This window comes from Adiantum capillus-veneris, chromosome 1 (genome assembly GCF_014529385.1).
Source record: "Adiantum capillus-veneris isolate H3 chromosome 1, ASM1452938v2, whole genome shotgun sequence".
In the NCBI taxonomy this organism is placed as follows: Eukaryota; Viridiplantae; Streptophyta; class Polypodiopsida; order Polypodiales; family Pteridaceae; genus Adiantum; species Adiantum capillus-veneris.
Window position 1 is genome coordinate 70,513,272 of NC_140931.1, and position 25,483 is coordinate 70,538,754.

Here is a 25,483-nt window from a genome sequence, read left to right on the forward strand (position 1 = left end):
GCCTGAATCCTGGCTCAAAAACAACCGGTATAAATCCTGCTCTAGTGGAGCTAGAAACGTCCTCTTCTTCCGTTGTACCAAACACCGAGAAGCAATCCGTGACTGCGTGTGAGTGATGACTCCTAGATGACCTCCCTCTGTAGTCGGGCTATGGCCTCTCTGCACTCCTCATCATACCAGCTATTCTGGGGTATGCTCCCAGAACGTCGTCGCTGCCCTGGCTCAGTGTGTGGGTATCCCTTTGCTATTGCATTGTGCAATGTCTCTGTCAATATATAAGTGAGCTCCTCTAGAAGTCTCCCTGGATCCTCTGTGCATAAGCGTATGGAGATACCATCTATGTAGACAGAAACAGTCTCCAAAGCAAAAGTGTATCTGGTATGTGTAGATGTCTGTGCCAGTCGAGATGTCCTGAACTGGAATGAGACGGTAAACGTGAGAAGGGCATGGTCTGCTGCTACCCCGATAGGCCTGGGCCCAACTGTAAAGTCCTGAACAGAGGGTATAAAACTGGGCTGAGCCAAAGCATGATCCCACTTTGCTAGCCCCATGTCTATGAGTAAAAAAGTTGAACCCACTTGATGTTGGAAATCTCTGGAGGCCATTCAAGATGGGCAGTCGATGTGCAGTCACTATTTTTGTCTGATATCCCCCATATGCAGTGTGCTTCTCATCCTGCAAACACTTGGACAATCCCATATCATTGACATCCAATTCTCTCAACATTTCCTCTGAGGTATCATAGAAAGCTGTCTCAGACTGGCCCGTTCTGGCATTAAAGTCTCCGAGAAGAATGACATCTCCATCCCTAGAGAACTCCCATATGTCCTCATCCAATATCATGTAGGGTGATTGCTCCTTGGGCGATGCATAATGAGATGTGCTCGGGAAAAATAGCATATTGCAATGTAGAGTGGCCTCCTTGTCTCCGCTCTCACTCTGACCCACATATATCTGGCCCGCTCATCTCTCTGAACAATATGAATCAGGGGCTGAACTGAATAGGATTGCCACACCTCCTGACCCCCGTCCTCTATGCGTTGATCTAACATGTTGCCTACAAGTAGTCTCCCAATGGTATCTCGTCACTCTAGGTAGTGTGCCGCTAGGAGTCTGATGCGTGTCCCAATAAAAAATAGTGTCTCTTCTCTTTAAGCTATCCTCAAATGCGCCTTTATCTAGCTTCATTGATCCATTGTAATTCCATGCCGCCATTTTAAGGTTGGTCCCATAGGTCTTGCGCCGTCATGCGGTGTGTTTTTCTAGCACCACTACTCTCCCTCCCATGTAGAAAGCAATTTTCCCTTTCTCCCTAGCCGCCTTGATCTCTGGCATCAACTCTTGCATGTCTGCTACATGTGTTAGACTGAGGACATCACCCAAAAATATCCTAGTTTGCCTGAGTGTTGGTCTCTTCTTCAAGAAGTCCTTCCTAGCTTCTAGAGTAGGGAAATGTATAATGAGTGCTCTTTCGTTGGGACTTCCTTTTGCATCACTTCCCTTCTTGCCAACTCTCCAAGCACCTGTGTGTGTGGGTTCAGAAACACCCATGCGCTTTAAGAGCTCTTGCACTTCTTTGTCTACTTTTTCAGTGTCTTTAAGACCTGTAACATGCACATGAAGGGCTCTAGTCTTCCTCTTTTGATCCTCCTCAATTGTCATATTGATGATAGTGGATGTCGGTGTGGCTTCATGTATCTTATCTTTTCCTTTCTTTGCGTCCTCGATCCACTTTTCAGCTTTATCAACCATGAAGAGGTTGTTCGTACCTTCTACTCTTCCTTTTCGTGTAGAGTTTTCACCTGCTCCTTAATGCTTTCGAGCTCCTTTATCATTGTGGGCTGATTTTCACCCTCCTTTGTGAGGGTATTTTTACAAGCTACGAGTTCTCCCTTAATAAGTGCTTTAATCAATGCATCCTTTTCATTCATGCATTCTTCAATTTTTGATTTCTAGGATTCAAAATCAGCAAGTGCATCCTCTAATCTTTTTTGCATCACGCATTCCATTACATTCACTTCTGCCCTCACTATAGTCTGCATTTTGGCCTTCGATGATGTGTACATATATAGCGAGGAAAAGGTGTCGTGCTCTCTAGAGTGGATGCTCCTCAGTGCAGTATGCATGAAACCTCACTTCGATAGAAGAAACATCACACAGGAACATAACTCAAACATAGAAGCGAAATATGACTCAAGACACGATACGACTCAAAACACAATTGCAGACTCAACTCAATGAAACTCGACAAGCTCAAAGAACCATACAACTTTGGCTGGCAGCACAAACAACTCCAAGCTCAGGACTCAAGGTACAATGGGAGTGTCGAGGCTCCAATGTGCAGGGAGAGTGCTAGTGGCGTGCAGAACTCTAGACTCAGCACTCAAGGCTAGCCCCTGAACCATACAAAGTGGATGTTGATACATACCCACGACTGGAACCAACCACTCATATGTATCTCCTAAGAGCCACCAACAGTTGGCAGATATCCCAATCCAGCTAAGCCTATCTCCTAACTAAGGTGGTGCTGATCTAGCGACGGTGTCCACTAGACCACCATCCGTAACACTTGCCACCTGTCATTGCCCAGGCAAGAGTCCGCCAGTGTGAACTCAAGCCCAACTACAACTAACTGCTTGTCCCCATGCCAGTGACACTGTAGCCCTGCTACAGGTTGCCCGCCACAAGACCACTCACTGTCCCGGTGAGATAGAACAGTGAGACTAGAGAGAACAGTGAAATTCACCAGGAAAAACGAAGTGCACTTTGATTGAAGAAGGTGATGTTTGGAGAAGATTTTAAGTTCCTAGGAGGAAGTACCAATGAAGCAATGCCGATATTTGCAAGATATGCTGAAGAAGTAATGACCCCAGCTCAATGAGGTAAGTTGACCAGGAAGTAGAAACTGAAGACTGCCAAAATGAACAAAGTGGTGGGCTGCGTTTTCTCCTTTTTGCAATTCATGCACCTGAATGATTCTCGCAGAAAATTCATTGTGGGCTTCTCTCTATACATGGGCATCTCAGTACCTTATTACTTCACTCTAGAGGGGAAGGGGGAGGAGTGGGTAGGGGTGAGGGTGTTGGGCCAGATAGGGGTGAGAGGAGAGGGGATAGGGGTGAGAGGGGTCTAGATAGGGGTGAGGGGGAGGGGGTGGGTAGGGGCGAGGGGGGCTAGATAGGGGCGAGAGAGAGGGTAGAGGGGGAGTGAGGTGGTGGGTAGGGGCGAGGAGAGAGGAAGGGGGTGGGTAGGGGTGAGTGAGTGAGGGTAGGGGCGAGAGGGGGAGGGAGGGGGTGGGTAGGGGCGAGGAGAGAGGAAGGGGGTGGGTAGGGGCGAGAGGGGGTGGGTAGCGGTGAGAGGGGGAGGGTAGAGGCGAGGGGGGAAGGGAGTGGGAGGGCAGGGCCGAGTGAGGGTAGGAGGGGGTAGGGAGAGGTGCAGAGGGAGGGGTTGTGGAACAAAGAGAGAGGGGAGGGAGGTAGGGGGCGAGGGGATAAATAAGGATGGTGAAGCCAAGAAAGAGGAGGCACAAAAACAGAGTTGGTACAAACCCATCTCTTCCAAAATCATCGTCCGTTCCTACGGAAGGGGCTACATAGATCTTGTTCTGTGACCTAGACCCGAACAAAGATACTCGTCTGCATTGCACATGGCCTAACAGAGCTGGGTGGGTATCAGAAACGCCGAAGTGTGCTCCCTTTGTGGGGTCTGGAGAGCGCACTGCTGAAGATTGCATTGTAAGTGAAGAAGTTGCCGCATCTAGGAGTAGAGAGACATCAGGTTCATCCCCTTTGAAAGCAAGGGTGTCACTTCTAAAATTCGCATCTAGCCTCAGCATGTCATAGAGGGACAATTGTTGGCAGGTGTTCTTTAAGATTGTCTCTGCTAAAAGCTTTTCTTTTTCTACCAGTGGTTTCTCTGGTACCTTGATCTTCTATAGATCGGAAACTGCTTCCAAGAAAGCGTCATCGATATCAGAGAGCAAAGATTTGGATTCTTGCTTGTCACTGTGGGATGGCTTGTCAACAACTGAAGGCGGGGTATCCACTGGTGTGAGAATGTGTGGGGGGGTTGAACTTGCTGGAATGCTAAGATTGAGAGTGGCCCTCTGGGCCCGAGTAAGGACGCCTGTTGGCTCCTTTACCAACTGCAACTTATTTTGAGGGGTAAACACATGGGCAGAAGGGGGCGGCTGAGGAATGGTGCTAACTGCTATCAAATTGAGCTTGGGAAAGGTAAAATCATTTTGGCTTTGACTTGGGTTTGACGCCATGGATGCACGAAGTTTAGGGCAATCCTTACTGTAGTGATCCTTCGCTTCAGGGCAATGACGGCAAGGAGGGGACCCTTCTGGCAGAGGGCATTTTCTTTGGTAATGACCATATTCCCCGCATCTGTAGCACAAAATGGGCCGATTCAATGGGCAAGTCGAAGGGCGAGTTAGTCCTTGCTCTTGGTGCATGGAGTTGGAGGTGGAGGCATAGAAGCTTTGAAGGGATGAGGGAGCTTGGGCATGATAAAAGCTCCGAGAGGGAAAAGGACTTTGCATACCTTGCATAGGAGGGGTTGTCAACAAAGGTGGCATGTGTTTTGGATGACCATAAGGGGAAACCATGTTGGATGCAGGTGCTGACCCTTGTTGAAGAGACTTTACTGTATTTGTCGCAATCCTTTGAGGTAGTAGCAATCCTTGTCCTCATGTCCAGACTTCTCGCAGAAGTGGCAATAAGCCCGAAGTGGGAATTCTTGTGGAGGGTGCCCTTGCGAACGGCATGAGGTACACCGGACCATAGCTTTAGACTCCTGTTGAGTCCTTAGCTCTTCTAGCTCGCGTTTAATCTGGTCCAGGGCCTCTTGATGAGGGGGCTTCTCGTGTTGGAGAGAGAATGATCTCTCCTCTTGAAGAGATCGTTGTAACTTCAGGGCTTCAAAGCTCCCTGCGTAAAGAAGGTAATGGATCAGATGGACTTTCCAAAAATACAGAAGCAGTTTCCACCTGAGAAGAGTCGGTAAACAACTTCCCTGCCCCCTCTATCCTAGTACCAACAGCAACAAACTAGCGTCAGGTCGGAGATTCTTTTTGAGTTTTTACTGAGAAGTCTTTGGAAGAGCCTTCTCTACCCATTTCTTGACCATAAACTCACCTGTTTGCTGAGCGCTTGGTGACCAAAGACTTTGTTCTGGTCATGAGTTCTGCAAAAGTCTCTTTGGGCTGAAGCATCAGGTTGGCCAACTCATCCCGAACCTGTTCTTGGAAGTCCCCTGGCCTGAAAGCTTCACAGAAGTGTTGTCTTAATGTGGCCCAAGTAGCAAAGTGGTTTTCAGCAAATTGACTGTACCACTTGTCTACTAAGCCATCCAAGGTAGATGGGAAGAGCGCTAAGTAAGCATTTTCATGGTTGAGACCACGACCTTTGCAGAGAGAAACAAACCTTCGGGCATGGTCATCGGCATCCTCTGTGGAGAGACCTTTGAAAGTCGAAAACTTAATATTCACCTTAGCTAGAACCTTGTGAGCTCCTCCATGGCTGTCTACGCAACAACTTGTTGCACTGGAGCTTGCTGTAACACAGGGGATGAGAAGTTTATTGATGGGGGTGACTGGGGAGGTGTAGAACTGGTTGAGGGAATGGAGGCAGTTGCAAGGGAAGGTAGGGGTAATGGGGCTGGTGGACTTCTACTTGGCACGAAGGGTTGACGCTTCCTGTGGTAGTACTTTAGAGGACTGAGTAGTGGGCTTTGTCACTCTTTTGACTGCCTTGTATGTGTCGTGCTGTGACCAAAAGCCCACCCAAGCTTTGGGCACGAAGATCTTGTAACTTGCTTAAAACTTATCCAATCGCCACTAGACCAAGACGAGTGACTGGACCACTTAGCTGGACCTGGACGAGAGAGACAAGACCAGGGTGAGTGATTGGACCACTTGACTAGACCTGGACAAGAAGGACTAGTCCCACGCCGAGAGACTAGTCAAGCAGGTTGAAAGCTAAGGAGGTCGAGGGAAACTAGACGGGACCAAGCTACGGCAGGCCCAGACCTGTGCAAACAAACAAACCGAGTGTTACAGGGAGCTGAAACAAACCGGGGAGTTGAAATCAGGTAGCTCCTCGACTTTTGACGGAGTGAGACTTCAATTGAGGTCCCACCGGGCGTGCCAAAAATGAGAGCACCTGTAGAGAGGAAAAGGTGTCGTGCTCTCTAGAGTGGGTGCTCCTCAGTGCAGTATGCATGAAACCTCACTCCAACAAAAGAAACATCACACAAGAACATGACCCAAACACATAAGCGAAATATGACTCAAGACACGATACGACTCAAAACACAACTGAAGACTCAACTCAATGGAACTCGATAAGCTCAAAGAACCATACAACTTTGGCTGGCAGCACACATAGCTCCAAGCTCAAGACTCAAGGTACAATGGGGGTGTCGAGGCTCCAATGTGCAAGGAGAGTGCCAGTGGCGTGCAGAACTCTAGACTCAGCACTCAAAGCTAGCCCCTAAACCATACAAAGTGGATGATGATACATACCCATGACTGGAACCAACCACTAATATGTATCTTCTAAGAGCCACCAACAGCTGGCAGATATCCCAATCCAGCTAATCCTATCTCCTAACTGAGGTGGTAGTGGTATGGCCACGGTGTCCACTAGACCACCATCCGTAACACTTGCCACATGTCACTGCCCAGGCGAGAGTCCACCAGTGTGAACTCAAGCCCAACTGCAACTAACTGCTTGTCCCATGCCAGTGACACTGTAGCCCTGCTACAACATCTTACCAAGCATCTCTTTGTCCAACTCTTCCCTCATTTCTGCATTAGTAGATTTTTTGTAAGTCTCCGCATTTGCATTCATCTCTTTTTCAATGTCACCCCTCAAATGACTCAGCTCCGCCTTAATCATCACGTGTACTTTTTCATACATTAAGTCATCCTTGACTTTGGAAAGTTTCTCTGCTCTCACAGAACCTGGCGATAACGTGCTCTCTCGAAAACTCCACCTATATGTCGCTTTTGATTTAGGCTGGGTTTCATAAATATTGTCGTCCCCAAGGTCAGTTGATTGGTCTATCCTCATAACCAACTCATGCTGAGAACCTACTCAGTGCTGCAGCACCTGCTCGCGCTCAGGAAGAACCCAATCCTCTTATCATGTGTCTTGCTGCCCTTGTGTAGGTTCACCTTCTATATGAAGGGCTGATAGTGAGACTGCAATTCTGGATAGCTGAGGTTGGAGCCTTTTTCTACAATCAACGAATTTAAGCGGATTTTCAAAGAGATTACTCATTTAAAAGAAACTCCAGGCAATAGCGCAATTCTGCAAAAAGCCCTTCTCAAGGTGCTTGACAGCGCTATAGAGCATTCGTAGGCAGCCGAAAGATTCACTTGGAACTCTGAGAGATAGATAGATAGATAGATAGATAGATAGATTTCATTATCGTCCTCGGAGGTCAAATATGACATATAGGACCAAGAGAACTTACAAGGCGAGACTCTTTAAAAGAGTGCATGATCATAACTAGATGTGGATACAACCAAATTGTGACATGTGTCACTTAGGAGCGGGAGGGGAGGTGGGTAGGGGTGGTGGTTTGGGAGGTTTTGGAGTCCGAAACTCCTCGATGATAGCCTTGCTGCTTTGATAGACGGCCCATTTGCCTGCGGCTTGTGCTTCTTGTACCTTTTGAAGTTCTTGCTTTTTGACTTTGAGTTGTGGGGGGTCAAGGCCTCCCTAATCCAAACTTTGGTGTCCTTGAGGAGTCGTGCTTGTTGTAGAAGCGCGATGCGCGCCTCTTTAGTTTTGAAGACAAGAGTACCTTGGTTGGTGCGATTGTCGTGGTGAACCTTCTCGATGGTTTCGAAGTCGAATCCGGTTGGATGAATTGCTTGGTTGAGCTTGGCTAGAGTCGAAGTGTAGTCGTCATCCTCCCCCCACCAAGTAGTAGGCAAGCCGCCGATACGAACGGAGAGTGCTAATCCTTCCTGTCGACGGCGTTCTTGCATGCATTCTTCTACTTTGGAGGAGACGGCAGCCGCCGCTTCCTGGACTTGGGTGGCAAGAGTGGCCATACTCACAGTAAGTGCTTGCTTGATTTCTGTTGCTTTGGCATCGATTGGCTTCTGAGACTCTAAGGAGGAAAGACGCGTCTCTAGGGCGGCAAGGCGCGCCTTGAGTTCTACGTTTTCGCCCTTGAGCTCTCGAATTTCTTCTTGAAGGAGATCCATTCGATCCACTGGTGGGGTTGGCACGAAGAGCTTTGTTGGTTTGATAGGGGATGCACGTTTGCGCTGCATCATAGCTTGACGGGTTCTCTCGTGGGAAAGATCCCTATTCGATTTGTTGGCTTGAAAAATGAGGGGCACAGTGAATGCAAAGACGAGCGAAGCCGAGCATTCGGTGACTGAAGAGCAGGCTGCAGGTTGTCGAGAGTTGAGGTTTGCCTTGCAGGAAGTCGTAAGCTTCGTGTGTAGCAGGTCATCAGGTTAGGCCTGGACAGTCTGAACTTGAGAGGCGGGGCCTAGACCGGCTGAACTTGGAGAGGTGGGGCCTCGAGATGGGAAAGAGGGGGCAGAGCTTTGCGGCCCCCCTAGGGCTACCCCCCACCCAAGGGAGGCCGTCGAGAACATAGAGAGAGAAGAAGCTGGCTGTTAGGTTTCGTGACACACACACACACACACACACACACACACACACACACACACAGAGAGAGAGAGAGAGAGAGAGAGAGAGAGAGAGAGAGAGAGAGAGAGAGAGAGAGAGAGAGAGAGAGAGAGAGAGAGAGAGAGAGAGAGAGAGAGAGAGAGAGAGAGAGAGAGAGAGAGAGAGAACATTATGGATGCAGATTTTGTGGCGGAACATTATGACATTGGTCGCGGGGTGACAGATAGACTGCTTGAGATTGATTCTGCCGTTCCTTCACAGTGGGATGCAGTCATGCGAGGCACGGTTCAGATGCCCCCCCATTGTGGCTGGGAAGGCCTCTTTGATCAGAGCACTCTCTTATTAGTTCATTTGGACACCATGCTGTTCACAGTTGATACTGACTACTCTCAGGGGACTCATGCTAGATTGACATATGATGCCACCTCTCCACAACTTATCTCCCCCGGCGCTCGATGGGAGGCCATACGAGTAGTTGGCTCACGCGGGAAGTGTCGTTGTGTTGACCCCCGTTTTGCTTCCGCTGATGCTGCACTTTGGAGGCTTTGGGTGTGGGAGGGTCGTGCCCTATCTCAGCTTTATTGGGACCCAGGAGAGTGGCATTGGCCTCACTCTGACCCCACCGGTGCACCTGTATCATTCTTTGAGTACACTGTCAGGATTGGAAGGTTAGCATTGATGAGACAGCAACTAGAGCAGCCCACTCGTATGCGTTTCTGGTTACATTCAGGCCTCTCCCATGCCTATCTGCAGCAGTTTTGGTCCGCTATCTGGGATCTACATGCAGCTCGTCGTATTTCCTTTTTCATGTGGATGATTGCACATGCTTGACTTCCAATTGGGATTTGGCTAGCTACTATGGGTCATGATCCGTTATGTACTCGCTGTCCTTTGCGACTACTTGAGTCACCTGCCCACTGTCTTTGGTCATGCTCAGCTTCCCATGTAGTGTGGCTTGCAGTTTGTTTTCTACTCAGCAGAACAGGTGTTCAGCATGGATTTCTCACTTGGGGATCTGTCTCATGGTTGATGCCGATGCCTGGCCCGCATCTTTTCTACGAGGGCTCAGCCACAGATCCAGCCTTCATGCTTACCTCGACTGGTTATCTGCGAGGGACTTTGGCTATGCTACCACAGATCGCTTGGCAGGGGGATTCTCGGACACGTGACGACGTTTTTTCAGTCATCACTAGTATTACACTATGGAATGTTTGGAGAGCTCGTTGTCTTCACATTCTCAATGCGGCTCCACAGCTCCTTCAGGATATCCTCACTGCCATTTGGATGGACATCATTCACACCCTGATTTGGCAGTGGGATTTTTCCTCAGGTACATCTCGAGCAGCCGAGGCTCGTCGATTTACCTTGCTTCGGCGTTGGGCTCGATCCCCACTCTTCTTCACACTGACAGGTGGTCAGATTACTTGGCATTATGCCCCTCCTCAGTGGTTTCTCCTCCACTCCTCACACCGATCACCATGAGATTGTTCTAGTCGAGTAGTCACTATAGTGGCTCTCCTCCTTACATTCAGCTTGTACACCCCACGTGATAGGCTATTTTGGCATCTGTTGGGGATTATATTGTACTCAGTAATATACAGCCCTGAATTTTTCCAAAAAAAAAAAAAAAAAAAACGAAGAGAGAGAGAGAGACAGATGAAATGAAATGTTATATTAACGTTTTCAAAAGGCCAAAGTGACCTATGAGACCAGAAAGTTACAATGTAGTGGATCTGATACAAAGTCAGAGTAACAAGATGACAAAATGACAAAATAAAATACTATGGAATCCTAGACTGCCGGGTGTGGACTAAGCAGCTAAAACAGCTAGCTGGGATAGCTAGATCACAGGAGATCCAGCATCGGTCGCTGGCGGATCTCATCAATCTCCTCCATGGTAAGTAGTCTGACCCGGCGTCGTGCATGTCGAGCCAAAGTGACCCGGATCCTCTGATGCAGCCTCTGTCGATGTTGTGTAGTCCTCCGCAGTCGTGGGCGTCTGGATCTCTCCAGCTCAGTTGCTCGGTCGATCAGTATGCCTCTGGTGTAAAGTGACGAGCTCTGCTGTGGTAGTAACTCCTACGGGTGTCCAGTGGCAGCTCTAAAGAAGTCTGTGATCTGTCTCTGAGATTGGCTAGTCTTTCCTCTCATCAAGCTTTCTCTGTGTCTGCGCAGCTCGAGCAAAAACAAACCCAGGCATCTCTGATCCTCGTACCGCATGACTCTAGATAATGGTCCAAAGCCCTCTCTAAACGAGCAATGGAAGCGGCCTCGTATCTCGTAGTAGACGGGGCAGTGGTATGTGTAGTGCAACTCTGTCTCAGGCTTGATGTCACACAGGGGGCATGTCCTGGCCTCTGCTGGTACTCCGCTGTATCTCCCAGTCTCGATCCGCAGCTGGTGCGAAGATGTGCGTATCTGTCCAATAGCACATCGTATCCCATGAGACAGGTGAGTGTCCATGTATTTGGGCCTCGTCACAAAACCATCCTCCGTAAGCTGGAGGAGATGCTCTCTGTAGAAATCCATCTTCGTGCCTAGCTCCTGTACTGGCTGTATCCATGTCCTCTTGGTATCTAGCTAGGTCAAGTCCTGGCGAATGAGCCTGGTGATCTCGGACTGTGTAAGAGTCAGAGAGGGCGCATCCAGTGAGTACTGGAAAGGAGTCAATCTGTCTACGCTGAGCCCATGCGCCTGAAACCATGACGTCATCTCCCCATACCAGCATGCTGTATCTCCCTGCACGGCTAACTGTCGAGAGGACTCAAGTGCAAGGCGTGCATATCTGTCTCTGGGAAGTTCCCAAATGCGGTGTATGAAGGAGATAGATCTGGCGAGCGCCTCAACCACCAGTGGGGAGGCAACTAGCTCTGCTCGTATAATAGCACATGGTACTGAAGTCTTGGCCCTAATGAGCCGCGAGATCATAGAGGACAGAGGCTTCTCCATGTCCCCCCATCCATCACTGTGGCCTCTCCTCCCGCGATGGTCCAGTGAAGCCAAATCTCAGCTCCATAGAGCAATACAGAAGCCACCAAAGTGTCAAAGAGCCAAAGCTTCGTTCGAGGCTCCTGAAACTGAACCTATGAACACATCCTTTCCAATTTACCCAATGCTGCATGGGCTCTGGTCAATCTAGTCTCTGCTGCCCTCCTCAATGAAAATGCTGGCCCACTAAAAATCACTCCAAGGTAAGTGTAAGCATCTGTATACTCCACCTTCTCCTGTCCGTATGTGAAGAAAGGAAGGAAGGAGAGAGAGAGAGAGAGAGAGAGAGAGAGAGAGAGAGAGAGAGAGAGAGAGAGAGAGAGAGAGAGAGAGAGAGAGAGAGAGAGAGAGAGATGAAATGAAATGTAATATTAATGTCTTCAAAACGCCAAAATGACCTATGAGACCAAAAGGTTACATGAGGTGAATCTAATACCAGGTCTGGGTACAAAAAGTACAAAGAACTGAAAAGAAAATAGTGGGTAGGGGTGGGGTGAAAGCTGATACAAAGGGAATACAAAGGGTGAGCTGATACAATGGAGCTCTCTAACAGTCGTGGCATCATATACATATACATCAGTATCCGGGACGGCTCCTATATCGCGTCAGTATAGTATGGATCCTCTGTCGCAATCTGCGTCGATATCGAAAGGGCCCCCTCATCCGTGGGCAATTGGACCGCCCCAACTCTTATTGCCCGATCAAGCACTATGCCTCTAGTGCCTCCTGTGTTGTTATGCTGTGGGGACTGTTCGAACTCCTCTGTCTGTGAGTGAAAGAAATCTGTAATCTTCCGCTATCGCTAGATCTCTCTCATTGTGCCCCTCTTCAAGAGGTCCTCTGTGTTTGCAAATGAGAGAGAAATGAAATGTTATATTAACGTCTTCAAAAGGCCAGAATGACCTATGAGACCAAACTGATACAAAAGTGGTGAATCTGTTACATTGTCTGGGTACCTTAGTACTAAAGTACTAGGTGTGAAAAGTGTGAAAGTGTGAAAATAAATGTGAAAAACTAAATACAAAGTATTAAATAAACTTCTTAGGAGCATTCTGGGTGTCTGGCTAGAATGCTTCTAATCCTTTGTTGTAGTCTCCTCCGGTGAAGTGTGCTTCGGCATCTCGGTCGTGGTCGTCTCGATTTCCTAAGCTGAATCGCCGTGCCAATGAGGGTGCCTTTGGTATGAATGTGGGTACTCCTTTGTGCTCGCTGCTGGCCTCTTGCTTCTCCTTCCACTCCTGCTTCTCTCGATCCAAAGAAATCTGTGATCTGCCTCTGAGGCTGTAGTGCTCTTTGTCTTCTCATTAGATTATCCTGTGCCGATGTAGTTCTAGTAGGTACAAGCCTAAGCATCTTTGATCTTGGTATTGCATGACTCTGTCTGGAGGTCCAAAGCCTTCTTTAAATAGGCAATGGAAACGCTCACGTATCTCATAGTATACGGTGCAATTGCATATGTAGTGTAATTCTGTCTCCGGCTCCATTCCGCATAACTTGCAAAATTCTGCTCTCAGGTGGGATTCCCCTAAATCTACCAAATTCAATTTCCAGCTGGTGTGAGGATGTACGAATCTCACCAATAGCACATCTCAAACCATGAGACAGGTGGGTATCCATGTAGCTCGAGCGAATCACAAATCCATCTTCAGATAGCTCTAGGAAGTTTTCTTTGTAGTCTGCCATCTTCGTGCCCAATTCTTGTGTAGGGTCTACCCATGTCCTCTTAGTATCCAACTGTATAAGATCCTGACGGATGATTTTATTAATCTCCGTTCGTGTAATCGGCAGTGATGGAGCCTCAAGAGAGTATTGGAAGGGGGGTAATCTTTCCATACTGAAACCGTGTCTTTGAAACCACGAGGATGGTTGCGCATACGAGCATGATGTATCCCCTTTCATTGCTAATTATCGAGAGGATTCGAGGGTCAGTCTAGTATATCGGCAATTATTTGTATCCCACAAACCATGTATAAAGGACACTGATCTGGTAAGAGCTTCAATTTCTATCGGAGGGGCAGCTAGTTCCGCTTGGGTAATCGCGTGTGGTACGGAGGCCTTGGCTCTAATCATTCGGGAAATTATAGATACCAAAGGTCTCTCCATTGACTTCCAATTATCCTGATCCACAGATGGTCCCCAAATATGGACCCCATAAAGCATAGCCGAAGCCACCACAATATCAAAGAGCCAAAGTTTTGTTCGTGGTTCCTGAAACTGCACTTGTGAACACATCCTCTCCAACCCTCCCAAGGCCGCAGAGGCTCTGGACAATCTAGCATCCGCTGCTTTCTTAAGAGTAAACTTCGGTCTTGCCAATACCACACCTAGGTATGTGCATGCATCTTTGTACTCTACTGTATCCTGGCCATATGCAAATGTAGGTGCCGATCTCCTAACCCACTGCGGTGTGGTGTTAAACACCATAACTTTGGTTTTACCCAAGTTTACCGACAGTCCACTGTCCTCCACGAATTTATGTAATGCATCTAGCTGCCTGTGCATTCCATCTGGTGATTCTGCTATCAATACAATATCATCTGCATACAACAACAAAGGGATCCATGACCCTGCAAGTTGAGCACCTATGTTACCTTCTCTATCAATGTAATCTGATACCTCATCTATGTACATACCAAATAAAGTAGGGGACAGTGGGCATCCTTGCTTTACTCCAACGGTGGAATGAACAATGTCGGAATCCCCTTTTGGAGTACGTACATAACCAGTTACTGACCCGTATAAGGCCATGATCCCCCAAATAATCTCTTTGGGGACCCCTAACTCTTGCATCGAGCGCATCAATCTGGCCCTTGGTACTATATCAAAAGCTTTCCGAAAATCTACAAAGCAACAGTACATCCTTCTCCCGTTTGCTCTTCCTTCCTCAATAATGGCTCTGAGCGTAAGAATATGATCTAAAGTGGAATAACCCCTTCTAAATCCAGCTTGTCTTGTTGCCCTTATGCCCTCATTGTTTGCCCATCTACTCAATTTTTGTTCAAGAATGGATGCGTACAGTCGGGTCAAAGTGTGACCTACCATAATGGTACGGTAGTTCCCGGGTATCATTGGGTCCCCTGACTTGAAAATAGGTACGATAGTAGACAATTTCGAAGATTCAGGTAATCCTTCACACATGACCCGATTAAACAGACGAGCAAGGACTTCTGAAAGTAGATCCTTCGCATGGATCAGATGTTCTGCTACTAAACCATCATGATGATATGCTCTTCTTGTCTTCATCTTATCAATGGCTTTTTCCACCACTTCCGTAGTAAAGAAAGTACTAGTAGCAGGGCATGGCTCTAGCGGATCTGGTAATGGTGGTTGTCCAGATACCATATATAATGATGTTACATATTGACCCCAGATTTCAGGAGAAGTAATCGTCGGAGGCGGTGAGTGCTCGTGAAAAAAACGCCAGGCCTCATGTGAGTCCTGACTCAAGAAGAGCTGATATAAATCCTTCTCCAGTTTGACTAAAAATGCCCTTTTCTTGCGACATACTATACGCCGGAGAGCAATCCGAGACTGCTTATATGTGTTGATCCCAAGTGTAAGCTCTTTTTGGACCTGGGTTCTCGGCTCTCTGCATTCCTCGTCATACCTGGGTTCTTGTCTCTCTGCATTCCTCGTCATAACAAGTGTTTTGAGGCATGTTCCGAGATCCTCTCTTCTGATCAGGTTGAGTATGTGGGTATGCCTCTTGTGCTGGTCCATGTAGTATCTCTGTTAACTGAGAAGTCATCTCCTCTACAGTATATAGTGGCTCGGCTGCCCACATCCTATTATAGATCTTTTCCACATACACTGAATCAGTCTCTGGCGTGAAAGTATATCTTGTGTGTGTCTTCTTCCTTTGTGCTTGAGAGGCATTGTATTGGAAGGAGATGCATAAGGTCAAGAGAGCATGATCCACTGCAATCCCAACCGGTCTGGGTCCCACCTTAAAGTCCTCGATACTAGAAATAAAGCTTTGTGAGGTCATGACATAATCCACTGTACTGGCCCCATGCCTGTGCGGGAAGCATGTGAATCCCCCAGATAAAGGGAAATTCTCTAGACCATTAAGTATGGCCAAACCATGTATAGTTGCCATCTCCATGAGATGTCTCCCATATTCAGTGTGTTCTTTATTCTGTGAGTTTCTAGTAAGCCCCCTCTGTGATAAATCCACTTCTCTGAGCATTTCCTCAGAAGTATCATAGAATACTGCTTGAGAGTTGGCCGTTCTGGCATTAGAGTCTCCTAAGAGAACGATGTCTCCATCTCTAGAGAACTCCCATATGTCATTAATCAATATGGAGAAAGGGGACTTTGCTTTAGGTGAGGAGTAGACTGATGTACTTTGGGGGAAGTAGCATATAATGATATATAGAAATCTACCTGTCTCGGCTCTCATTCTCACCCACATATACCTTGCTTGCTGATCTTTCCTGATAATCTGTAGTAGTGGTTTCAGATCCTCTCTAAATAAGACTGCAACTCCTCCTGAACCCCGGCTACCCCGTAGAGATCTGTTGTCTGGTCGACCAGCTGTTTCCCATAAAGAACCCTTCACATGTGGCATAAGCTGTCCCGGTATCTGGTGTGTCTCTGAGTAGAAAACTATGTCTCTGTCTCAAGCAGTATTCTATGACAATGCGAGACCTATGGGGCAACGCTCCGGATAGCGGCGTGGAATTGTACTGGATCATATAGGCTAGATGTAGATGCCTTTCATAGAATACTGCTTGAGAGTTGGCCGTTCTGGCATTAGAGTCTCCTAAGAGAACGATGTCTCCATCTCTAGAGAACTCCCATATGTCATTATTCAATATGGAGAAAGGGGACTTTGCTTTAGGTGAGGAGTAGACTGATGTACTTTGGGGGAAGTAGCATATAATGATATATAGAAATCTACCTGTCTCGGCTCTCATTCTCACCCACATATACCTTGCTTGCTGATCTTTCCTGATAATCTGTAGTAGTGGTTTCAGCTCCTCTGTAAATAAGACTGCAACTCCTCCTGAACCCCGGCTACCCCGTAGAGATCTGTTGTCTGGTCGACCAGCTGTTTCCCATAAAGAACCCTTCACATGTGGCATAAGCTGTCCCGGTATCTGGTGTGTCTCTGAGTAGAAAACTATGTCTCTGTCCCTAAAGCTGTCTTCAAAGGCATCTACATCTAGCCTATATGATCCAGTACAATTCCACGCCGCTATCCGGAGCGTTGCCCCATAGGTCTCGCATTGTCATGATGAGCGCTTTTCCAGAACCACTACTTTCCCTCCTCTATAAAAGTCCATTTTCCCCTTTTCTCTTGCTGCCCTGATCTCTGGCATCAACTCTTGCATGTGTGCCACTTGTGCCAATGTAAGGTCATCTCCCAAGAAAATACCGGTTTTCTTAAGAGTTGGCCTCTTCTCTAGAAATTCTTTCCTTATTTCTATATCCGGGAAGCGGAGAATAAGTGCCGTATCCTTTACGTTTTCCTTCTCATCGATTCCTTTCTTGCCCACTCTCCATGCACTTGTGTAAGTAGGCTCTGTGATGCCCATGCGTTGTAGCAGTTCCTTCACTTCTTCATCTACATTCTCTTTGTCTTTGACTCCTGTGACCCGCACATGCAGAGCCCGATTCTTCCTTTTCTGCTCTTCCTCAATGGTCATATTAATAATGGTGGAGGTAGGTGTGGTCTCGGGCATCTGGGCCTTCCCTTTCTTCGCATCCTCAATCCATTTCTCTGCTTCATCAACCTTTTCTTGTGTCTTAAAAAGACGTTCTGCCCATGAAGATGCCGTTTTCGATTTTTGTTAATCTCCTTCCCGTAGAGCTTTCATCTGATCCTTCATGCCCTTGAGCTCCTTCAACACCGAAGGTTGGTCGTCTGCCTTCTCCTTAGTTGCAGATTTGTAAGCCGCAAGTTCTCCTTTTAGCTCCTTGATTATTGTATCTTTTTCCCCCATGTGCTTTTCCATATTTGTTCTCCATGCTTCAAAACTTGCTACTGCCTCATCGAGTTTCTTGTGCATAACGCATTCTGTTACATTTACTTCGGCCTCGATTAGGTTTCGTAATTCCGTTTTCAAGATCTGAATTTCCTCATTTTGTATCCCCCGGATCTCTCCCCTTAGTTCTCTCATCATGTCTCCATACATGGAGTTCCTGTAGCTCTCAGCGCTCGCGTGCATTTCCTTCAATCTTCGGCAAAGGGAGCGCCTGTTTGCAGCTGTGGTGAGAGAGAGAGAGAGAGAGAGAGAGAGAGAGAGAGAGAGAGAGAGAGAGAGAGAGAGAGAGAGAGAGAGAGAGAGAGAAGAGAGAGAGAGAGAGAGAGAGAGAGAGCAAAGATTCCTGTCCGAAATCTTCCAGTGACGAGGTGGACGACGGGGGGGGGGGGGGGGGGGGGGCTGTCATGGTGCCCTGAGACCTGTGCGCGCTGCTGTTGCGTACTCGTGCTGAGGCTGAGGCCTCCCTGCTGGTGTTGAGGCTCATGCTACGCGAGCAGGCCTACGCGCTGGTGTTGAGGCTCATTCTACGCGAGCAGGCCTACGCGCTGGTGTTGAGGCTCATTCTACGCGAGCAGGCTCATTCTACGCGTAGCAAACCAGAGAGAGAGAGAGAGAGAGAGAGAGAGAGAGAGAGAGAGAGAGAGAGAGAGAGAGAGAGAGAGAGAGAGAGAGAGAGAGAGAGAGAGAGAGAGAGAGAGAGAGAGAGAAATGAAATGTTATATTAACGCCTTCAAAAGGCCAAAGTGACCTATGAGACCAGAAAGTTACAATGCGGTGTATCTGATACAAAGTCAGATTAACAAAATAAATTAAACTAGGATAACAAAATATAAATACTGCGGGATCCTAAACTAAGCAGTACAATGTGAAGGCAATATCGGAGGGGAGTAGAGATCCATCTTCATAGGGATCCATCTTCATCTGCACTGTTGACGACGAAAGAGTATGGCTCGAATCGTTTGCTGTAGCCTCCTTCGAAACTGTGTAGCTCCTCTTCCCCATCGGGGTCGTCTAGATCTCCCTAGCTCCAATGCTCGGTCTATGAGAATGCCGGTAGTGCGGGTAGAGAGAGAGAGAGAGAGAGAGAGAGAGAGAGAGAGAGAGAGAGAGAGAGAGAGAGAGAGAGAGAGAGAGAGAGAGAGAGAGAGAGAGAGAGAGAGAGAGAGAGAGAGAGAGAGAGAGAGAGAGGGAGGGAGGGAGGGAGAGATGAAATGAAATGATATATTAACGTCTACAAACAGCCAAAATGACCTATGAGACCAAACTTATTACAATGGTGAGTCTAGTACCAAGTCTGGGTACAAACAAAGAAAACTACAAACTAGAAACTGAGGTAGGAGTGCTACCGACTCCTATGGGTGGCTGGTAAGCTGAGCAATGGTATTGTGCCACAAAGGTACAAAATGGGGATAAGTGTCACAATATAACAATAGCATGAGGTCTATCCTGATCGACACTCTGGGTGTCGTGCTAGAATCCTGTGGATCCTCTGCCGCAATCTCCGTCGGTGCTGCGTGGCTCCCCTCCTCAGTCGTGGTCGTCTCGATCTCCCCAACTCTATAGCTTGGTCAATGAGAGTACCATTGGTGAGTGTATGGGTGGGAACCGAGCCCTGTGGTGGTGGTGGACCCTCTGCCTCTGTGGTACTCGGACTGAAGAAATCTGAGATGCGTCTCTAGGACTGTTTCTACCTATGCCCTCTCAATAGAGAGTCTCTATGTCTCTGTATCTCAAGTAGAAATAATCCGAGACATCTCTGATCCTGATATCTCATGACTCTATCTAACGAGTCAAAACCATCAGTGAAAGCGTCCCCGTATCTCATAGTAGACTGTGCAATGACATATGTAGTGAAACTCTGTCTCTGGCTCTGCATGGCATAACTGACATATCCTACTGTCTGCTGATATGCCTCTGAATCTACCTGTCTCAATCCCAAGCTGGTGTGAAGATGTGCGTATCTGGCCTATGGCACATCGTAACCCATGAGATAGATGTGTGTCCATGTAGCTGGGCCGTGTGACAAATCCGTCTGTCGTGAGTTGGAGAAGATGCTCTCTATAGAAAGCCCCCTTCGTACCCAACTTCCGTGATGGGTCTATCCATGTCCTCCTAGTATCAAGCTGGATAAGATCCTGCCGAATGAGTCTAGTAATCTCCATCCGTGTAAGAGCCAAAGACGGTGCATCAAGAGAATACTGGAAAGGGGGCAGCCTGTCCATCATCTGTGTATACCAACATGATGCATCTCCCTGTAATGCCAGCTGTCTGCACGACTCAAGAGCAAGCCTAGCATATCTATCCCTGGTGGTGTCCTATAAGCTGTGTACAAATGATACTGATCTGGTAAGTGCTTCAATCTCCATAGGTGGGGCAGCCAGCTCCGCTCGTATGATGTCATGTGGAACTGAGGCCTTGGCTCTAATCAGCCTAGAAATCATAGATACCAGGGGCCTCTCCATATTACTCCAGCATTGTCAACAGATGGTCCCCAAACGTGAACCCCGTAGTGCATAACTGAAGCGACCAAAGTGTCGAAGAGCCAGAGTTTTGTTCGAGGTTCCTGGAACTGAACTTGTGAACAAATCCTCTCTAAACCGCCTAGGGCTGCATAGGCACGAGTCAATCTAGTGTTTTCTGACACTTTCAGTGTGAACCTCGGTCCACTAAAGACCACCCCAAGATATGTTTATGCATAAGTGTACTCCATACCGTCCTGACCATATGTGAATATAGGTGCTGATCTCCTGACCCATTGTGGCGTGGTATTAAATACCATGACCTTGGTTTTACCAAGGTTGACAGACAATCCACTTTCCCCTACAAAGCTATGCAATGTGTCCAAATGTCTCTGCATACCCTCTGGTGAGTCTGATATCAACACGATATCGTCAGCATACAATAAAAGAGGGATCCATGTCCTTGCAAGCTGAGCACCTCTATCTCCTCCTCTGTCAATATAATCAGAGACCTCATCAACATACATACCAAATAAAGTAGAGGACAATGGGATCCCTGTTTCACTCTGATAGTGGAGTGAACTATGTCAGATATCCCCTCTAGGGTGCGTACATGACCCATCACTGAACTGTACCATGCCATAATCCCCCATATCAGCTCCGTGAATACCCCCAAGTCCATAAGTCGGCGCATCAATCTGGCCCTCGCTATTGTGTCAAAAGCTTTGCGGAAGTCCACAAAGCTGCAATATATCCGTCTACCATGTGCCCGACACTCCTCAATGATAGCTCTGAGTGTAAAGACATGATCCAGTGTGGAGAAACCCCTCCTGAAACCAGCCAGTCCAGGTGCCCGTATGCCCATAGTCTCTGCCCAACTGCTCAGCCTATGCTCAAAGATGGATGCATACAACCGTGCCAATGCGTGTCCTACCATGATAGTACGGTAATTCCCCGGCACTGTGGGGTCTCTTGTCTTGAAGATAGGTACAATAGTAGACAATCTCCAAGACTCAGGAAAGCCCTCACACATGACACGGTTGAACAACCGTGCAAGTATCTCTGCCAACAAGTCCCCAGCATGTATAATGTGCTCTGCTACCAAACCCTCATGATCCTGTGCCCGTGTGGTCTTCATCCTGTCAATGGGCTCCTTTACCATCTTAGTGGTAAAGAAGGTGCTCGTAGCCGGACATGGCTGTGGTGGATCTGGTAGTGGTGGCTGTCCAGGTACAGTGTATAATGATGTTGTATACTGCCCCCATATCTCCGTAGAAGTAGTCACTGGTGGGGTAGACTGGTCATGGAATAGACGCCAAGCCTCTCCTGAATTTCTACTAAGGAAGAGCTGATATAAATCCTGCTCCATCTGGACCAAGAAAGCTCGCTTCTTCCGTCGTACTAGTCGTCGTGTAGCAATACGAGACTGTCTATAGGTGATCACTCCCAATGCAAGCTCCCGCTGGATCTGAGCTCTCCTCTGTTGACACTCCTCATCATACTAGCTGTTCTGAGGCATGTGCCCAGAACGATGTCTCTGACCAGGCTGAGTGTGTGGGTATGCCTCTGTCGCTGCCCCATGTAATGTCACTGTCAGCATAGATGTGATCTCCACTGTGTATACTGGCTCTAATGTGCATAAAAGTCTACGTATCTCTTGTGCATAGATTGAGTCAGTCTTTGGTGTACAGGTATAGCGTGGATGTCTACCACCTAGTGAGGGCTGAGAAGAATTGTACTCAAAGGAGACTGATAATGTCAAAAGTGCATGATCTACTGCTATCCCAACAGGCGTGGGTCCCACTGTAAAATCCTGAACGTGAGAGATAAAGCTCGGATGTGTCAGAACATAGTCTACAATACACGCCCCATGTCTGTGTGGAAAACAAGTAAAACCTGTAGATGATGGGAAGGTCGGTAAGCCATTCAGTATGGCTAAATTGTGAGTAGTTGTCATCTCCTCGAGGTATCTCCCATACTCTGTATACTCTCTGTCGTGTGAGCATCTCTCAAGCCCCATCTCCTCTGGCTCTAGCTCTCTGAGCATCTCCTCTGAGGTGTCATAGAAAACCGTCTGTGAACTGCCTGTACGGGCATTGAAATCCCCCAATAGTATGATGTCTCCACCCCTAGAGAACTCCCAAATATCATCATCAAGTACAGAGTAAGGAGACTGTCCTCTGGGTGAAGCATATACTGAAGTGCTGGGAGGAAAATAGCATATGGCGATGTACAAGAAACATCCAGTCTCTGCCCTCAACCTCACCCACATGTATCTGGCCTGATCATCTCTCCGAACTATGTGCAGTAGTGGTTGGAGCTCCTCTCTAAAAAGAACTGCTACACCTCCTGATCCTCTAGTCCCATGCACAGATCTGGTGCATGTCGGGCAAGTTGTCTCCCATCTGTATTCTGATATATGCGGCATCAACTGTCCTGGAGCCTGATGAGTCTCTGAGTAGAAAACAATGTCTCTGTCTCTGAAGTTGTCCTCAAAGGCCCCCACATCAAGTCTATACGAACCATTACAGTTCCAAACCGCCATCCTAAGAGTTCAAAAGAGCGGCTCTCTGTAATCACTACTCGCCCATCTCTGTAAAAGGCTAACTTTCCCTTCTCCCTTGCTGCTATAATCTCCGGCATGACCTCTCTCATATGTGCAAGCTGTGAGAGGGTAAGGTCATCTCCTAAAAAGATACCTGTTTTCTTGAGGGTTGGCCTCTTCTTTAAAAAGTCTTTCTTTTCTTCGATGGAGGGAAAGCGCAAAATGAGAGCCCGTTCTTTTGAACTCTCCCCATTACCTTCATTCTTCTTGCCCACTCTCTAAGCTTGTGTGTGTGAGGGCTTCTCCACCCCCATCATTGACATGAGGCTCTTCACCTCTTGGTCCACCTTATTTGAATCTTTTAGGCCGGTCACTCTCACGTGTAGAGCGCTTACCCTTCTTCGTTGTTCCTCTTCAAGTGTCTTGTTGATGATGTCGGTGTCGAGTGTAGCCGGAATGTCCTTGCCCTTCCCCTTCTTGACAACTTCAATCCACTTTTCAGCCTCTTCCATCTTGTTTTGCGTTTTGGAGAGAACCTCCACCCATGCGGTTTTTTCTCCTTCCTCCTTTATCTCTTTGACTTTCGCTCGTGAGAGAGAGAGAGAGAGAGAGAGAGAGAGAGAGAGAGAGAGAGAGAGAGAGAGAGAGAGAGAGGAGAGAGAGAGAGAGAGAGAGAGAGAGAGAGAGAGAGAGAGAGAGATAGATGAAATGAAATGTTATATTAACGTCTTCAAAAGGCCAGAATGACCTATGAGACCAAATTGATACAAAAGTGTTGAATCTGTTACAATGTCTGGGTACCTTAGTACTAAAGTACTAAGTGGGAAAAAAGTGTGTGAGTGTGAAAATAAATGTGAAAAAACTAAATACAAAGTATTAAATAAACTTCTTAGGAGCATTCTGGGTGTCTGGCTAGAATGCTTCTAATCCTTTGTTGTAGTCTCCTTCGGTGAAGTGTGCTTCTGCATCTTGGTCGTGGTCGTCTCGATTTCCTAAGCTCAATCGCTCTGTCAATTAGGGTGCCTTTGGTATGAATGTGGGTACTCCTTTGTGCTGGCTGCTGGCCTCTTGCTTCTCCTTCCACTCCTGCTTCTCTCGATCCGAAGAAATCTGTGATCTGCCTCTGAGGCTGTAGTGCTCTTTGTCTTCTAATTAGATTATCCCTGTGCCGATGTAGTTCCAGTAGGTACAAGCCTAAGCATCTTTGATCTTGGTATTGCATGATTCTATCTAGAGGTCCAAAGCCTTCTTTAAAGAGGCAATGAAAACGCCCACGTATCTCATAGTATACTGTGCAGTGGCATATATAGTGTAATTCTGTCTCCGGCTCCATTCCGCATAACTTGCAAATTCTGCTCTCAGGTGGGATTCCCCTAAATCTGCCAAATTCAATTTCCAACTGGTGTGAGGATGTACGAATATGACCAATAGCACATCTCAAACCATGAGACAGGTGGGTATCCATGTAACTCGGGCGAATCACAAATCCATCTTCAGATAGTTGTAGGAAGTTTTCTTTGTAGTCGGCCATCTACGTGCCCAGTTCTTGTGTAGGGTCTACCCATGTCCTCTTAGTATCCAACTGTATAAGATCCTGTCGGATGATTTTATTAATCTCCGTTCGTGTAATTGCCAATGATGGAGCCTCAAGAGAGTATTGGAAGGGGGGTAATCTTTCCATATTGAACCCGTGTCTTTGAAACCACGAGGACAATTGCGCATACCAGCATGATGTATCCCCTTTCATTGCCAATTGTCGAGAGGATTCGAGGGCCAGCCTAGTATATCGGCAATTATTTGTATCCCACAAACCATGTATAAAGGACACTGATCTGGTAAGGGCTTCAATTTCTATCAGAGGGGCGGCTAGTTCTGCTCGGGTAATCGCGTGTGGTACGGAGGCCTTGGCTCTAATCATTCGGGAAATCATAGATACCAAAGGTCTCTCCATTGACTTCCAATTATCCTGATCCACAGATGGTCCCCAAATCTGGACCCCATAAAGCATAGCCGAAGCCACCACAGTATCATAGAGCCAAAGTTTTGTTCGTGGTTCCTTAAACTGCACTTGTGAACACAGCCTCTCCAACCCTCCCAAGGCGGGAGAGGCTCTGGATAATCTAGCATCCGCTGCTTTCTTAAGAGTAAACTTCGGTCTTGCAAATACCACCCCAATATGTGTATGCATCTGTGTACTCTACTGTATCCTGGCCATATGCAAATGTAGGTGCCGATCTCCTAACCCACTGCGATGTGGTGTTAAACACCATAACTCTAGTTTTACCCAAGTTTACCGACAATTTACTGTCCTCCGCGAATTTATGTAATGCATCTAGCTGCCTGTGCATTCCATGTGGTGATTCTGCTATCAATACAATATCATCTGCATACAACAACAAAGGGATCCTTGACCCTGCAAGTTGAGCACCTGTGTCACCTTCTCTATCAATGTAATCTGATAACTCATCTATGTACATACCAAATAAAGTAGGGGACAGTGGGCATCCTTGCTTTACTCCAACGGTGGAATGAACAATGTCCGAATCCCCTTTTGGAGTACGTACATAACCAGTTACTGACCCAAATAATCTCTTTGGGGACCCCTAACTCTTGCATCGAGCGCATCAATCTGGCCCTTGGTACTATATCAAAAGCTTTCCGAAAATCTACAAAGCAACAGTACATCCTTCTCCCGTTTGCTCTTCCTTCCTCAATAATGGCTCTGAGCGTAAGAATATGATCTAAAGTGGAATAACCCCTTCTGAATCCAGCTTGTCATGTTGCCCTTATGCCCTCATTCTCTGCCCATCCACCTCAATTTTTGTTCAAGAATGGATG

At 47.4% G+C, this 25,483-nt stretch overlaps 1 protein-coding gene across 2 annotated transcripts in view; it reads left to right on the forward strand.

The window, feature by feature from the left end:
• Window positions 1–25,483, forward strand: part of LOC147464943 (beta-galactosidase 15-like) — a 242,071-nt gene that overhangs the window by 33,439 nt on the left and 183,149 nt on the right. The window lies entirely within an intron of this gene.